Source organism: Glycine max, chromosome 18, assembly GCF_000004515.6.
Source record: "Glycine max cultivar Williams 82 chromosome 18, Glycine_max_v4.0, whole genome shotgun sequence".
NCBI lineage: Eukaryota > Viridiplantae > Streptophyta > Magnoliopsida > Fabales > Fabaceae > Glycine > Glycine max.
Window position 1 is genome coordinate 23,504,312 of NC_038254.2, and position 19,395 is coordinate 23,523,706.

The following is a 19,395-nucleotide window of genomic DNA, read 5'->3' on the forward strand; positions in this document are numbered from 1 at the left end:
ATAAAGTCGCTATTGAAATTATTATTTGGTATATTTTAAAATAGGTTGATCCAAGATAATTAGTTGAATATCAAATAAAACTTTTTGGTATCTCATAGTTACAACAAAAAAGTATCCTCTCTATTCTTATTTATAAATCTAATTACCTAATTCTCTAGGTTTATTAAAAGTGATTAATTTAGTTGTTAATATTAAATTTTTCTTAATTATTTTTATCTTTTTCAAAAATTACTCATGTCATCAATACTTTTTTCTCCATTTTTTTTGTTATGAACTCTACCCTCTCTTCTAATTAATTATTTATTAGTACAAACAAGCATTGTTGATTCTAAAAGATTGATACGGTGGTGTAAGATCTCATTATGTTCACATGAGTATAAATGATCTATTTAGAAAAAATTTGTGTCCAATTCTCATTATGTATAAAATTTTCTTGGGTTAGTAGCTGCGAGTCCAATTAATCTTTGTTCCAATAAAAAACACCTGTGATTTTCGACTTAACACAAAAAAAACCATTTTTTAATTTGAATCTTATAAATATAAACAAAACAAATATCTATTTAAGGAATTAGTAAAAAACAAATGTGTTCAAATGAAAATTAATGCATTAAAACTATGCCGTACATATTAAAATTCATTAACAATAGTATTATTTTAAGGCTGAATGACCTTTTTGACTCTTTATTTTTTTCTTGTTCTTTTTTATCCTTTAATTTTTTTTTAAAATATTTTTAATTTGGATCTTATAAATAAAAACAAAAGAAATATGTATTTAAGAAATTAGTAATAAACAAATGTGTTCAATGAAAATTGATGTATTAAAATTATGCAGTACATATTAAAATTCATTAATAATAGTATTATTTTAAAACTAAATGATCTTTTTTTGACTCTATTTTTTTGTTGTTCTTTTTTATTTTTTAATTTAAAAAAAAATATTTTGATTATTTATCTATTTAAATTGTTGAAATAGGTCCTGGCATTAGTGTGTCGTGACTTTTGCTAGCCGACTTAGTGAAACATGATGAGCTGGTGCAACAATTCACAAGGTATGGATGTTGACGACGATGGCTTTTCAATTTCATGTTCTCAAGACCATCGGTATTAATTCTTTGAACCTGCAAATGCATGACGGTGTTTCAATCCCAGCTCTATCCCCTACCGTCTATGTCTGCAAGGCTCTCTCCCTTACCAAATGTCATTTAGCCTTATTTTAATTAAGGATCTTCTTAGGATACTAATTAATAAATTAAAAGATTTTTTTTTAAAAGATTACTAGTATGTGAGGAGGGACTGCTCAGGTACTTGAGAAGGTTAAATCAAATTTAAGAATCGATCTTTTATTTCCTTAAAATAGTTTATTAAAATTATTATTATTTTATTTAAAATTAATTTTTAAGATTTTTTGTGATACAAAATTATCGATTAAATTATCGAAATTAATTTCATTTAATATTTTTTTTTCAATATATAATAATGTCGATCTATTCAATCTTTGTTGAGACATGGTTAATTTTAAGTAAATTTTTATTATTTTTAACTTTAAAAAACTCCTTTCAACACAACTGATATTGATATTGTTAACATTATTTTATAAGCTATATACGTATTTAGAAAAGAATTTTTTTTATATAATTAAATATGTAATAATTATCAACAAAAGAAAATTTGGATAAATAAGTGACTAAGTTCTATTTTTGATTTTTACATGATATTGACACACTCAAAAGGAAGAAATGCAATATGTTTCCTCTATCCTTCAAATAGAGACACATACACATAAGAAATGAGAATAAATAAATAGGTATTGAAAAACTATTGACTAATATATCAAAGTGAAACAATAATCAAGTAAAATGAAGAAGTTGGTGAGAAAACAGAGAAATACGAGAAGCAATGATAAAAGAAGACAAAATTAGAATTTAATAGGAAGACAATAAAGAAAAGAAATAAAAGAAAAACTTTTGAGTTTCTTTAATTATTAATTATTAAATTTTTTTTCTAAACACAACTATAATATTTGTGAAGAGTTGTTGTTCATTAATTGTTACTTACGATACCAATAAAAAGATTAATAACTATTTATAATATTTTAATTAAAATTTATTTTTAAATATAATTTTACAATAAATTTTTTTGAGGTATATTAATATTAAAAAAAATTTGGAATCTTTTATTTTTTTTTGAAAGTCTAAAACTCTTGTTTGGACTGCTTGGACCTTGGGCTGATCGTGTATGTGAGTGTGAATTTTTTCTCTATCTCAATATTTTTTTTTCTTTTTTACTTCGTTGGTTAGTGTTGTAAGCATTTGTCCTTAATTACAGATAAATACTAATTAGTGGTCGAAAAATATTAATTAAGAAAATTAAAATAAAAATATTTTTATTAAGAACAAGAATATTGTTATTTATAATTTTTTATGTTTTTTTGCTATTTAGATAATAAATATTTTTTTATTTTAATTTTTTAATGAATATTTTAAAAATATTAGTTAACAACACTTTTGATTAAAAGATTTCACTTTTAATTACTTCTAACAAGCAGTACTCAAAAGACATGATAATTCGCCCTCATCTAACATAAATGACCACCACGAGCGCTAATGAGTTAGCAGTTAGCACAGAAACAGATAAAAACACCCGTGTAGATTACTCCTACTCCTCCTACATTGACGATCCAAACTCGAAGAGTGTCTGGGCCAGTAGTGTTTGTTTCACTTTCTCAGCTTAATGTACACCTTTTCAACGCAGCCTAGCATTACTATCATTTGCTAGCTATGTAGGAGTACCTCTTCGAGATCCAAAAATGCCCAAGCAAACCCTGAGTCTAATAAAACATGCTAGTACCTCTGATTTTCCAGGCTAAGATAAAGCTTAGCATTCTGCCGCCACCACCCAACAAAGTCCTCTGTTTTGGTCGTCACTGCTTTGTGCAACGCGTGGTACTATCACTGTGGACTCTGCCTCCACACAAACAAACGCCTTTTAATTTTTCTGTCTTTAACAATCAATTACTAATTTCTTGTCCTATCTCATTGTATAATAGCCATTGATTATGTGTGATCCCATGAAGTGACATGTAACATACTAGTACTTCTACTACCTTCTACCCATTAGACTCTAGTTCATTAGTACTAGTAGTGGTAGAGTATTTGATTTTCTTTTCCTCAAAAGGTTACTTTTCCCAAACAATTAAACATTTATTAAGATGCATGTGTGGTTCGTTGTCTCAACGTAAGTGGAGTAGCTCTGCTAGCTGCTACATACATGATTGAAATTCTAATGTAGCAACTGTGCCCACCTGGGATTGAGTTGAATCCGAATGTTGAGGGCTTACGTTAATTGATCTAAAAATAGTGAGAAATAGCAATAAGTAAAAGAATCGTAAATATTATACCCTTATATATACTTAATATTTTAAGAGAAGACATATATATAATGTTATGCAATATCAAGTGACATTGGTTTTGATCTTGAAGGTTGGATAGAAAATTAAAATCTTTAGAAGAGACTAGTATCCCCATGTACATCAAGGTTAATGATGGACTGCTTTTGTGTATCCGTACGCGCAGCTTCGGCTAGTTTTCCAGCTCACACTCGTGAGTTCCAAAAATATTCTGCCATACACGTACGCTATGGAGATGTACCTAGAACGAAAATATGTGCCACATGAGCTAAATAGAATATGAAGAAGCAACGTATGAGGGAAAAAATTGATTATTATAAGGAATAAAGACTATATATCTGAGATTCTGAATCATAGAATTATTAATAAAAGCATGCTTGTTTTACACACATCTTATAATTCAATGTATGTTTAACCAATCGTCTTCTCATATTGGATTGGTGTTCAATGTAACTAACAAGTGTTTTAAATAAACCCTAATAGTTAAGATTAAAACATAAATTTACATACCACAAATCTAAGACATATAAAGTGAAAAAGTTCTTAGTTATTGTGAAAAATGAAAATATAAATTTTAACTGTATAATTTTGTACACGGATGATTAGATGCCCAGAAGGAAATTTTTGTCCCCATGCATATATAATGATCTTATCTTACACAAATGGATTAGAAGGAGATTTTTGTTGCCATAATAATCTTACGTAACACAAATAGGATTATTTTCACTAGGTAATGTCTGTGATCTATGTATATAAAAAGAGGGTGCAAATTAAAGATGAGATGTTAAATGAACTTGCTTTGCTGTTCTTTTTTCCGTAATTATGCTAAGTGATGATACCTATTTGAAAGATATATGTATCCATTGATCAAAAGATAGGGTTCCTTATTTATTTTCCAGTCTTTTAAATCTGTTAAGTCCCTTCTTATTATTGTTAAAATTATATTAGTGTATAAATATATATTATATAATGTAAAATATAAAAGAAAAGTGTGTTTAAAAGCTTATAGTCGTGCTAGCATTTCTTAATATACAATGTCACGACCAAATTTGTAACGAGTCACCAATTAAAAAGTGAATCACTAACAATTTTATTTAACTTCAGAAAATAGAAATATATAATATTAACCTATAAAGCATAACTGATTTGAGAGATTTGATTGTGTGGAAGGAAGAACAAGAACATAATCTAATTGCGTGCAGTCTGAAAGAAAGAACTAGCCGGTTGGAGTAACATCGTTCAGTTCATAGGTTTGTGATTTGAGACTTTGAACACAAAACAGATGTTAACTTCGTGTTCCACCCATCTACAAATGGCAGAGGTAAAGTGATGGAAAACGGCATGTTTTGCGGTTCTTAATAATGTGATGCGACACATACACCTATTCGAAGAACGAAAAAAGAGAGCAGTAAAGTACACTCAGATTAATTGATTTTTTAACCAACAAATTAATATCTTAAAATTAAGATTGAATAAATGATGTATTGTTTAAGTTTGATTTTAGGAGAAAATAATTTTTAATTAGATTTTATTTATTTTTGTAATTAAATTCTACGATAAATTATAGGATTAAGATAAAAAAATTAATTGATTTTATTTTATTTTAAAATATTTGAAATTTTTAAGAAAGTGCCTCGTGTGTTTATTAAAATTACGATAGCATATAATAATAAAATGTCATTGACAATAAAAAATAAAAATACGAAGAGCTAGAGTTCTAAATAATTTTAGAATATAGTAGTAATATTCAACAAATGTTGGTGTAATTTTTTTTTATATCCAATTAATTAAAGGTCAGTTTAAATATAAATTTTGAAGTAATTATTATATTCCTTAAAAAGCAATTATTACAAAAACTATCAATTTAACCATATATAATAACATAATTATATAAAAGTATAAAAAAATTAAACTTTTAATACATAATTATATTAATTTTTTTTATTAATTTGCAAAGCGAAATAAATTTCAAAAGTTGATTGTATGCAAGTAAGAGTAAAAGTAAAACGTTGGTCTTCCTTCTGCGTAACAGATGCATTTGTGTAAACGTTGGCCAGCTCCAAAATTACATTTGTGGAAGAAACCCATGCCTTACTTCTGCGTTAGAGATGCATAGGATGATAGGAATGTGCATTGCAACAATTTTGACGGGTCCCAAACAAGCACTAAATTTTAAATTAAAAAGCCGTCCCTATATTATAAAAATTGTATATTTGTTTCCCATCTTCTATAGATATGGAAAATTTTCGTTTCTAAATTTCATCGTGAATTTTTTTTCCTACTGGTGCATTGATATTAAAGTTTTTTTTTAACATACTATTAACTTAATGAAAAATCGAGACCAAGATAGAACTTAAAAAAATTCAAGAAATAGTTGATGAATCTATAACAATTTTCATATATTCTTTTTAGAATAATTACCTATGCTTGGGAAAAGTGATATATGTAGATGTTTAATTAAGGACTAATTAAGTTGTTAGTCCTTTAATTTTTTATATTCTATTTTTTAGTCCTTCAAGTTTTTTTTTGATAATTTTTAATCATTTATTTATTTTTCATTAATATCTTTAGTCCCTGTAAATATATTTATTCATTTTTAGTCCTTCTTTTATTTTTATTATTCATCTTAGTCTGTGTTATTCATTTTTAGTCCTTTATTTATTTTATATTTGGAGACTAATTTTGAAAAATAAAAATAAATGATATACTAAAAATAAGAAAAAAAATTAGAGAAACTAAAAGTGCTGAAAAAAAATTAAGGGAGGATTAAAAGTTATAAAAAAAATTAAAGGACTAAACTAAAAATTAAAAAATTTGAGAGATTAAAAACTTAATTAATCCTAAAAACTTCAGGACTGGAAACACGTCTGTACATTCAGAGAGTAACATTAGTGTCTAAAATTCTTTAATCTGGAAATTGTATACTAATTAAAATTTCACTTTGTCTAAATTTGATAAATGATAAGTTCGCAAACTTTCATCGGTCAAATTTTAGAAAATTCAAAATTAAAAAATACAAACAAAAAGAAAATAAAATTATTGATTAAGCATTAGGGAAGTAAATTTCTATTTTAACTGTACAATATTTAAATTTCTGCAATAATGGATCATTTGATTCTTTTTATTTTTTTTAATAATTAATTTTGTGTCAATTTATTTTATTTATTTTCAATTTTTGTCTTAAAAATAAATAAAAAATTAATAAATTCATTCAGACCCAATAATTCTGAAATATGTTTTCATAGAGTAAAAGGAAATCGACAAAATTAAACAATAAAAACATGATTCTATTAACAAAATGTACAACAGAGTCACATTTATTGTGTAATTTTTTACACTCTCAAACAACAAAAACATCATATCATTATATATTTTGCCAATAAAATCATATTTCCATGAAAAGAACATTTTTGAAAAAAAAAGAATTTAAAGCACGCATGGATAGTGTTAATAGCAGATCTGGTAGTTGAATAGTAACTCAAAAAATAAATAAGAGGAAAAAGTAAATGGGCCAAGTATGACTAGTAAGGAAAAAAAAAACTCTACTGTACAAACAAAAGCAATACAAAATAGAAACGTTTAGGACCACGATCCACATCTCATTTATTTGCAAATAAATCCTTTATAAGAAATATATACACCGAGCACAAAAATTTTCTCCCAAAATTTTAAGGGACAATCAGGTAATTTCAAATACATAAAAAAGTAACAAAAAATTAAAATGTAATTAATTGATTGATTTGAATCACCATTAATTATTAATCTAATCTAAAATATTCTTATATATATAATAATATTTTAAAATTTTAGAAATAATAATACTTATAATTGGACAACATGAATGTTAGTGACACTCTTTTTAAAGACTCTATGATTTATTAAAATTTATTAAAAATTATTAATTTTAAAAGGTTTTAGATATTTAATATAAATCAGAAGATACAATCATTAAATAAGAAATATCAAAATTTTATGTTATTCTAATAAATGTTAATAAATGTTATGTTATCCTTTTCTCATTAAATAATTTGAATCAGTGAATAATTTATCATAAAAAATAATTTTCTTTTAAACATAATTTTTTATATATTTATATGTTAATTTTGATTTTGTCACTTAATTTTTTCTTAATTTATATTAGAGGTGTAAGTGATCCGGATTAAGTTAAGTTTTACCTATTTTTTCTTAATTGTGTTGTATTGGATTGGGTGTAGCTTTTTAATTTTGGTAACCCAATCCAATTGTGTTGTATTGGGTTGCTTATTGAATTAGGCCATTAAAAAACTATCACATCTTTAAGTTTTGGTAAAAAATTTAAAAAGATTCTCAAGCTAAAAAATAATACTAAAGATATTTTTTTTTACATAATAGTAAGGATATTTTGAAAAATCAATATTTATAAAACGTTTGTATTATTCATATGATAAAAAAATCATAAATATATATTAACAGTATTATTTATAAAATAATGTATTACTTTAAAATAAACAAAAAAGATAAACTTCAAAATGATATATTACCTTAAGATAAACAAATCATGAGAATGAGCTGTGCTTAGTTTAAAGTTTTTATATTAGTAATATAATTGTAAATGAGTTGGATTGAGTTTAGGTTGGATCCAAAACTCCAAATCCTAACTCAAATCCAATTTTAGTTGGATGGAAAATGAAGATGATAACAATGGTGTTCAAGTAGGATTAAAGAAATGAAGGTTTAGAAAGATGAAGAAGGAAAATGAAGAAGAGGGTTGGAAGAATCACTCCTCCGAAATTGGTGTCACACACAAGGTGGTGTTCCTTGATAAACCAATTTCTTGAATCACTCAAGTAACTAAGAAGATTCACTCTCACACTTTAAAAGGTGATTAAAAACTCAAATTCAAGGTCTATTTTTTTTATTAGAAAATGTGCAGCCTATAAATAGGGATGATATCAAGTTGGTTACACAAGTGAAATGATCACCAATAATAACAATTGATGGTGCCATTAAACCTAATTAAAACTAGAATTGATAACAATAATTGATGGTGTCATTATACATAATTAAAATTATAATTAAGACACATAAACATATGAAAAATTGTGCAACTCCTTGGTCAGCCAAGAGGCAGTCACAATCCTAGAGTTTTCACCTTATTAAACCTTAATTTCTTTAAATTAAAACAAGCCCATAGGTGGTGCAAATCCCAAGAGAATTGACAGCCACTTTAACATAAGTTTGGACCTTTATTTAAACTAACAAAATGCTAATAAAACCACTCAACAAAAGTGGCACCCTCTACTCTTCTTGGAACATGGTGCAATTAACAATCCAAAGCTACTCCACTTGTAACTTGGGCCTAAATTCAAATAGCATGGTTAACACTTGTTGAAGAGCTTCCTTGACCTTCTTTGTTCTAGCCCTTGCCATAGGTCCTCCAAGTCCTTCTAAAGGTTCCTTGCCCTTATTCCTTGCCTTGTCCTCATCACTTAGGATACCTTGAGAGCGATCTCGTAGTATCTTAATACCTAACACAAAAGAAGCTTCCCTAAGATCTTTCATTTCGAAATTTTTCGTTAGAAATCTCTTAGTCTCCTGTAAGAAGCCTATATCTCTGCTAGCAAGCAATATATCATCGACATATAATTGTTGGACAAGTGGCCTCAGATATCTTAAGAAGGGGGGGGGGGGGGTTGAATTAAGATATCACAAACTATTTCCCCAATTAAAAAATTCTATTTAACTTTTTATTAAAGTTATAAATTCCCTTAATAATGAATTTCTTAAATAATGATTCAAATAAAACAATCTGAATATGAATATAAAACAATAATAAATAAAGGAGTTTAAGGGAAGAGAAAGTGCAAACTCAGATTTATACTGGTTCGGCCACACCCTTGTGCCTACGTCCAGTCCCTAAGCAACCCGCTTGAGAGTTCCACTATCTTGTAAATTCCTTTTACAAGTTCTAAACACACAAGGACAACCCTTCCTTTGTGTTTAGAATTCTTTCACAACAAGAGACCCTTGGTCTCTTAATCCCTTTTCAGAATGAAGAAGAAGAGAAGAAGAAATCTCTCTTGAAAGAGATAGATTGAACAATTTGAGCACTCAAATAATTCCTTATTGAATCACAAATAATTTGGCCAAGGAATTTGTAAGAGGATAAAACGATTTTTCTTTATAAGAGGATAAGACCTTTTTGTTCTGAAAAACTCTTAGCAAATTCATGTCTCAAGTCACATATATATAGGCCTTTGATAGCCATTCAAGAACCACACAAAAAGATGTGACTGTTGAGAATATTTTCTGAAAATCTGCTCTGGTAATCAATTACAGTATATATGTAATCGATTACAATCTTTAAAATTTGAATTAAAACGTTCAGAAACTGCTGGTAATCGATTACCATATATGTGTAATCAATTACACAGTGCAAATTTTGAATTCAAATTGTAATAGCTGTTGTAAATCAGTTTTGGCCACTGGTAATCGATTACATCCTCTAGTAATCGATTACCAGAGAGTAAATTTGTTGAAAAAGACTTTTTAACTTAAAAATTCTTGGCCAAACTTTTTGCTACTTCAATTGGAATTCCCTTCCTATTTAATATACCCTTTCTAAGACTCTATAGACTGTCTTGATCATCCATCTTGAATATCTTTAATTTCTTTGTCTTGAATAAAGCTTTGAGACACATGTGATCTTTTGGCATCATCAAAACATCGGCTTGATCCTTTGTCTACAATAATACCAAGAATATGTATTTACTCCCACTAAACTTATGATATACACAATCATCAACTACATTTGCCTCGAAACCGTATGAGGTAATAACTTGATGGAACTTGTGATACCATTGACGGGAAGCCTGTTTGAGACCATAGATGGATTTATTTACTTTGCACACCGTGGACTTTGAGTCACCTAACACAAAGTTTTCTGGTTGCACCATATAAATCATTTCTTCAATGTCACCATTTAGAAATGCAGTCTTGACATCCATATGATGTAGCTCTAAGTCAAAATGAGCTACCAGTGCCATTATAGTTCTAAAAGAATCATTTGAAGATACTGGAGAAAAAGTTTCTTTATAGTCAACGCCTTCCTTCTGAGTAAAGCCTTTAGCAACTAGACGAGTCTTATATCTCTCAATATTGCCCTTTGAATCCTTCTTGGTTTTAAATATCCATTTACAACCAATAGGTTTCAGACCTTCAGGCAATTCGACTAGATCCCAAACTTCATTGTCTTTCATAGACTTCATTTCATCCTTCATGGCGTTAATCCAATTTTGAGAGTTAGAATTGCACATAGCTTGACAGAAGTTGATTGGATCATCCTCTATTAAACCAACACCATCCTCATGTTCTTGGAGAAATATAATATAATCATTTGAGATTACACTTCTCCTCTCTCTAATGGATCTCCTTAATGGAACTTCTTGAGGTTGTTGAGGTTGCTCTAAAGGTATTTGAGGGAGAACCTCATTGTTGTCTTGTTTTGGAACAATGCCAATAGTTTGAACATTGTCTTCTATTACTGGAGTTGTGTCTTGAACAGTAATAGGTACGAGGACTTGAGTACCCTAGCTATAAATAGCGTTATGTTAGTTTAGCTATAAATAGCATTAGGTCAGTTTTCGCACTGACGATGCCTTCTCTTTCTCTCAATTCTGTTTTCCCCTCTCCTCCTCCCAAAACCCTTTCTTTTTCCCGCAGACCACCAAACCTATCTGAGAAAAATGACGATCTCGGACATATTAACTGTTGGATCATCGTGAAATTTGAGCACGAGGTTTGGAACTTATTTCCAAACATTAATACCGTTGGAAATTGCGAAATAATGTCCGAGCTGAGAGAAATACACTTCGCAACGTAGCCTTTTCTTTTCCTGCAGAAACCCAAAACTGTCTCGGTAAAACTACGATCGTGGACTCATTTACCGTTGGATTGTCGTGAAATTTTGATATGTTGTTTTAAATTTAATTCCGCACACCTAAACCGTTGGAATTTTCAAAAAAATATCAGTGTATGGAGACATATGCATCACACGAAGACAATATAAAATGGAGGCTTCAATCCCTTGTCGTTCTCTTTGATGTTTGGGAACTCTATCAGAGCAATAAGTGGAAAAGCTTGAGGAATCACAGGAAATTGCTAGAGATTCCGCTATGGATTGATTGATATGGATTGATTGACTTGGTGATATTGTGTTTTGATCCTTGAGTACGTGAATATTGTGAAAATGAATGATATGTGTTGTGTTGTGATGTGATGTTGGGCGAAAAAATGGTGAAATGACGTGAGCTATGTTTAAGTAAGTTTTATTTTGTTTATATGATATTTATACCTAAATGTTATCTTGTTTCTATCCATTAGTTAGGAATGTGATAACTCACTCATTGTGTGTTATTTGTGTTTGAATCCTGTGATGATCTTGAACTTTATGTTCGGGGGAGAATATGACTAGGTGAATTGCTTTAAGGAACCTTGTGCTGAAGGATGTCGGGACACAATGCTTTGATAGGATGTGACATTGGGGTATATGTTTCTATATTAATTGTATGAAGTCTTAGACGGTCTTGTTTGAGCCGAGAGGACTTTATTATCTTTTTTGAACAAGTTTTATTGTGATGTTAGAAAAGTAAATGTGAGCTTTTTACCCTGTTGAAAGGATTTTTTTTAAATGTGTTTTAAAAACTTTTAATTAATTATGATTTTCTTTTCCTTTTATTAGTACATATATGTATGGGGTAGAGGGTGTAATAAGACACAATTTTGTGTTAGCGTGAGTCATTAGAATTACCAAACAATAAGAACATTAATGTAAATAGTTGTCATATCCCTTAGGTCAAAGGTCAAATTTTTTGATATTTCGCGATCAGTATCGTGTATAAGCTAGGAAAGCTCCTAAACTCTTTCCCTATCATATCTATTTATACTTTCTAAATGACTCAAAGGAATAATAAGGTGAATAAAATACCTTCTGTTTTGATATGGTATCAAGAGCATAATCTTAGGACCTAAAGATGGTTGTTTCCTCAATGATTGGTGATTCCACGAAGTAGCCATCAAACGTTTCTGCCGTTGATTCCATTTTGGAAAATCTTATGGCCAAAATGACAAAGGTTTTGTCAAAAGCCTAGTCAACATCACAATTGTCGATCTCTGGTTCCATGACGGTATCGATCAGCATCAAGTTGGATGGTTCCAACTGTGCCCTATGGTCCTAGGTGTCTAAGATGTATACATCTCATGTAAAGAAAATCTAGGATATATTGACAGATCATTCCCTCTGCCATCGAAAACTGATTCAACATTCCGTAAATGGCAAACTGAGAACACCATAGTGAAAGGATGGTTGATCAACTCAATGGATCCCTCACTCGTAGGGAATTTCATCCGCTTCCTAACAGCCAAAGGGGTTTGGGACTCCATTGCTACGACATATTTTGATGGATCTGATACTTCGCAGGTTTAATTTAAAAATAAATATTTAGTAAACATACATAATTTAAATTATAAAAAAAAACAACTTCATTTGTCACAAAAAAGCCAAACCTCATTTTTTTATAAAATTTCAAAAACATACACTACTTAATTCATAAAAATAAAATAACAACTTCATTCATTAAAAAAAAAACAAACCAATATTTTTTTTTAAAAATACCAAACTTCTGGAAGAAGTAGTTCTTCCAGAAAGTTTCCGAAAGAAGTGGCTCTTTCGGAAAGTTTTTCCGGAATACCCAAAGGTCATCCAGAAGAACCCTTCTTCCAGAAATTTTCTGGAAGAACTACTTCTTCTGGAAAATTTCCGGAAGAAGTGTTCTGGAAAATTTCCGGAAGAAGGGTTCTTCCGGATGACCCTTGGTTACTTCCGGAAATTTTTCGAAACAACTTCTTCCGAAAGTTTTGGAAAAAGCCTTCAAGGTTCTTCCGGAAACGGCCACTGTAACCAGTCCGCTTTCCCCATTTTTTCCGACGTCTTCTACCCAAAGGTTCCACTATCCTAGCCTAAATGCTACAACAATACTGCATAATAAAAGCAATGGGGAGTTAGGGACACCTGCCTCGAAGGAAAAACGCGTCTGATCGAAGGTGAAGAAGCAGTCAGGCTCGCGGGGCTCACGGAGAAGAAGAAGCACGAGGAAGAAGAAAAGAAGCGGCACAAAGAAGAAGAAAGTGGTTCTTCCGGAGGAGGAGCCAGCTTTTTTAAATTTTTACATGAAGGGCAAAATGGCCCATTCACTAAATTGTTGGGTGCACCAACAATATTGCTGGGTGCACCTAGCATGTCCCTTTGGATTGCCTTTCTTCTACATTAGGGTAGTATCTATTGGGTGGCTTTCCTCGGTTGTTCTTGACAGGCAATACATATCTTACAGGAGAATTAGTAGATGAGGAGATAGTAGGAGACCTTACCTCAAGATTTTTCTCAGTGAGAGGGTCGGGTACTATGGAGAAAGGGGGATCTTGACTTGATCAATATAATCTTCATTGACGGAAATTTTTTCATTAGCAATTCCTTCATTAGTAGAAGGATCCTCTTCACTCTTAACTTCAATTATATTTAAATGTTGCATTTCTATAGGTTCATCATAGATTACTCCTTCTACTTCAGACTCATGCTCTCCAATTTGTTTCATTTCAACAATTGATGATGGAGCCGCCAAGTACCAATTTAGCTCTTTTTTCATGGACTCCCCCTGAAGAGCTGAATTGGATAACATAGGAGAAAAGAAAGGTTCAGATTCTAGGAAAGTTACATCCATGGTAATATAAGTTTTGTTGGTGGTAGGGTCCAAACATTTGTAGCCCTTTTTTGTGTAGTCCATAGCCTAAAAACAAGCACCTAATAACATATGCATTAAGTTTAGTGCATTGGTTTTTGTGAAGATGAACAAAAACCACACACCCAAAAATCCTTGGTTGAAGCATCAACACAGTAGGTAAGTACATGAGAGGTGTTTTAAAATTCAAGACCTTGGAGGGCATGCGGTTGAGGAGGTATACAGCTGCAGTTACAGCATCATCCCAATGACGAGTTGGTACATGGGTGCCAAGAAGAAGAGCATGTGTTGTCTTCACAATATAACGATTTTTTCGTTCAGCGACACCATTATGTTGTGGAGTTTCTAAGCATGAGGTCTCATGAAGGAGACCATGTTGTTGGAAATATGCTTTGAAATGATGGTTAACAAACTCACCTCCATTAACTGACCGAAGAACTTGAATCTTGGCTGAAAACTAGTTTTGAATCATGATATGAAAATTTTGAAATATTTGAAACACCTTATCTTTAGTCTTCATTAAGTAAAGCCATGTCATTCATGTGCAATCATCGACAGATATTACGAACCAACGATGACCAGATACGGTAGTCCTAGAGGAAGGTCCCCACACATCAGAATGCATTAAAGCAAAAGGAACACTACTTTTATTCAAACTCATGTGATAGGAGGTTCTATGGCTTTTAGCCAAAATACAAGTCTCACATGTAAACTGAACATTTTGAAAATGTAAAAATAAACCTGGAAATAAGTGTCTTAAATAAATGAATGATGGATGTCCCAAACGACGATGCCACAACCATATTTCTCGTTCTTCGCTACTGGACTGATGGTGCACGTGATGTGTTTTTCCCTTGCTAAAATCATCTAGGTAGTATAGCCCCCTCTCTTAGTACCACGCCGAATAATCTTCTTGCTAAGAACATCCTGAAGAAGGCGAAAAGTATAATACATCAATACCACACAATTGAGCTCTTCAGTTATTTGACTCACAAACATAAATTTATTAGATAATGTAGGAACAAGGAGAGTGTCAGATAAAGAGACTGGGGATGATAATGCCACAGTTCCAGGGCCTGTGACTGGGTATGCAACTCCATTTTCATTCGCAATGTAAGTCCTATGTGGCAGAGTTGAATGGGAGAAGTCTATGGGATCAAAGTTCATATGGTTTGTTGCCCTAGAGTCAATAATCCATGCACTTGCATCTTAAGAGTTAGAACTACAGAAAATTTACCACAGTTACCTGGTTTCATTAAGGTAGAGGAACTAGTCATAGGACAAAGTGAGAGTTGAGACTCGACAGTGACTGCAACAACTTTACTAGTGCCTTCCTCAAGTGTCGGGGTGTTTTTCTTCTTCTTAGCTTGCAACTCATGCCACCACTCTGGATATCCATGTAGCTTGAAACAGGTATCATGAGTATGTATGACATTTCCACAATGTGTGCACTTTCCTCCATCAGATGGACCCTTTAACTTCAAGACTGAGTTGTGTTTCTTAGCCACCCATATTGGCAATTGGTCAAATTTTTGAGCCTTTAGTGTCCATAACAGCACCACTTGTTGTATTCTCTGCCCCAGATGTCATTACAGTTTGACAAGTGTCCTCCCTTCGAACATGTGCATAAGCATGCTCAATTGTGGGGAATGGCTTTAGTTGGAGTATGTCACTCCAAAGGTTATCGAGTCAATCATCCAATCCATCAAGAAAGATATAAACTCTTTCCTCCTATAGTAGAGAATTGTATTTATGTATGTCTCTTGGGCACTCCATGGGATTAAGGCATCGGAAGTCTATCTCACGCCATAGCCATTGTAGATCATTGTAATATTTTTTAATCAATCCTTCTTTTTTTTCCGCATCTGGTTTACCTTACGTCGAAGGTCATAAATAATATTTTTTTATAAATGATATAAATTAAGTTGTGTATGTTTTGAAATTTTTTTCTCCCATTTTTGTTTTATTTTTATATATAATTTTAGTTGTGTATGTTTACTAATTATTTATTTTTAAATTAGTTGTGTTTTTTTGTTTATAAATAAAGTTATTTTTTTATAGATTAAGTTGTTGATGCATACTAATTAATTATTTTTACATTAGTTGTGTCGTTTTTATAAATGAAGTTGTTTTTTTTTGTTATAAATTAAGTTGTGGATGTTTACTAATTAATTATTTTTACATTAGTTGTGTTTTTTTTATAAATGAAGTTGTTTATTTTTTTATAAATTATGTTGTGTGTGTTTTGAAATAATTTTATTTAAATTAGTCTTATTTTTTATAAATAAACTTGTTTTATTTTTATGAAGAAAGTTGTGTATGTTTTGACAGAAAAAAATACGTGTTCCACATGATTTGCAGATCATGGTTAGAACACGAGGTTTTGGTCGTGCTATAGGTAGAGTTATAGGTAGAGATAGACAGGATGAGCATGATGCAATTGATGTTCCCGAGAGGCGTAGGCCTACTGCATCAACCCGTAGGCAACAGGTTCATCAGATGACTGAGGATGTTCCTCACATGACTGAGGATGTCCCTGATATGGCTGAGGATGCACCTGAGATGACTGCGGACGTATAGGGTGATGATGGTGCTGAGGGGTCACATGTTGATGATGCTGAGGGATTCTCAGGTGGGGCACATGACCATCAGTGCTGACATCATTTGCGGACCATGTTGCACACGCCATTTGGAGTGGACAAGTATTTTAATTTGTTAATTATTTCTCATTGTTGATTTGTTTGTCATTATTTTTTTTATAATTGTATAATTTGTACTTCAAATCAGGAACATCTTGAGTTGAAGTTGGTGTCGCATAGGAGGAAGGTGACATTAATTGGGAGGCCAGTGCCTGAGATTGAAGGACTAGTTGGTGCCACAGGATTAAGTCCATTGATTGAGTGTTCAGTTGTAACCAGCGATCCTGAACTTATATCCGCATTTGTGGAGAGGTGGCACAGCGAGACCAACACCTTCCACCTTCCAGTAGGAGAGTTGACGATCACACTGGATGATGTGTCGTCACTCCTCCATTTGCCTATAAGTGGTGCGTTCCCCAACTTTCATGCTCTTTCTGTGGACGAGGCGATATTTTTGTTGACCGAGTTGCTTGAGGTGTCTGCTGAGGAGGCTAGAGCCAAGACAGCACGATCACGTGGGGCATATGTACAGCTAGGATGGGTTCGAGACATCTATGAGATGTGATGTGAGGCCCGACAATGGATTGTAGCAGCTCGTGCTTATCTGCTGCACTTGGTCGGTTGCACTCTTTTTGCTAACAAGAGTGCAACATATGTTCATGTGGTGCACCTAGAGGCTTTTCGCGACCTGGGTCAGAGTGGTGGTTATGCCTGGGGAGTTGCCGTGCTGGTTCATATGTATGACCAGTTAGATGAAGCTTTTAGGACCACTACACGATAGATTGCGGGGTACCTGACTTTATTACAGGTAAATTTTGTGTTTTTAAATATGTTACGTTGGATTATGATTTAGACATGTTTTTATGTTATAATAACCTCATTTTTTTTGTAGTGCTGAATCTATGAGCACTTTCCTAGTGTGCATCAGTGCGTCACAGATGATGCATACCAGGAGACGTCCCCACGTGCTTCCCGGTGGCTGACGTTGAAGGCGCATATGAAGGGAATTACAGGAGCACCGTACCGGGCACGTTGTGATGCTTTGACAGTCACAAATGTGTGCTGGTTGCCTTACACTAAGCATCGAGGGGTTAAGGGGTTTGAGCTGATTTCATCATTACAGGGTCAGTTGAGATGGGGTCCTATGGTGGTCACAGCTCGACCAGAGAGGGTGCTACGACAGTTTGGTTACATTCAGAGCATCCCTCCGCCGCTTGTTAGTGCTTCATTGTCATATGATGATATAGATGACAGGTGGAAGCATTTCGCGGACCACGTACTAGCTGTGGGTGAGCTTTGTGTAGTGCCTGGGCAGGTATCTGCGGATTACATGAAGTGGTTTTTCCGGATATCTCACCCATTTATGATACCGACCCAGGCAGGTGACCAGCTCAGACATGCACCTGCCGCAGACCATGAGGAGTACATGCAGCCGGCCATCCCACAGGTTCCAGTGGCATTTGACCTCCCTCCATATGCAGTGGTAAGATTATTTGCGAGTTTAATGTTTGATGAGTTGTTATTTATTTTAAATTTTATAATAAATGTTTTTAATGACTGTCACAGGATGATTACGATGGCTATGAGGCGATCGCAGAAAGGTTGGAGCGTGTGCTCAACCTTAGGATGGTCACTGCAGGCACAGAGTTACAAGATATTATGCAGGATTGCCTCACGATCGCCAGAGGGGGTGCCAGTGCAGATGGAAGTGTCAGGGCTCGACAGAGACGGTGCACAGAGCATTGATTTTTGTTTTTATGTTTTGTTTTGTAGTTGACATAATTTTTTGTATTTGTTACACTTTTTAGTTTAATATAGTTGACTTGTTTTGCACTGTATATTATCTTATGATATTAACTGACGTATCGATTCCGATTCCGATCCTGGTCCTTAAGCGAAGTTTTGGACTGTTTTGAATTTTTTATAAAAAAAAAGTGAAGCTAAAATCATGAGTTTCGTTCGTAAGAATAACATTAAAATTAATTTTTTTTAAAAAGAGGCAGAAAAAATAGAAATTGGACCCTTTTTTTATGTTTAAGTACCCATGTTTGAGGTTTTTTTTGGAGGGTGTGCGAGTGGGGTAAGACTTTGGAGGGGTGCTATTTCTTATGTTTGAACGTCAAAGAACCCAAAATAATTATTTCCATTCCCTGGTTCCATCAAATAACACCTAGAAAAAGAGGCAGAAAATCGAAAAAAATAGGAACCAGACCCTTTTTACATGTTTAAGTACCTATGTTTGAGGTTTTTTTTGGAGGGTGTGTGAGTGGCGTAAGACTTTCGAGGGGCGCTATTTATCATGTTTGGACATCAAAGAACCCAAAAAAATTATTTCCGTTCCCTGGTTCCATCAAATAATACCTAAAAAAAGCGGCAGAAAATCCAAAAAAATTGAAATCAGACCCTTCTAAGTATGCGTAAGGTCTGAAGGTCAAACAATTAAAATAAATTATCTTTGGACCATTGAAATAACACATTGAAATTTATTATGGGATTTAAACACGCCATAAATAGATAAAGGTTACATCAACGAAAAAGCAAAAAAATAAACATTGCATTCAATCGTTTAGCGATGTCG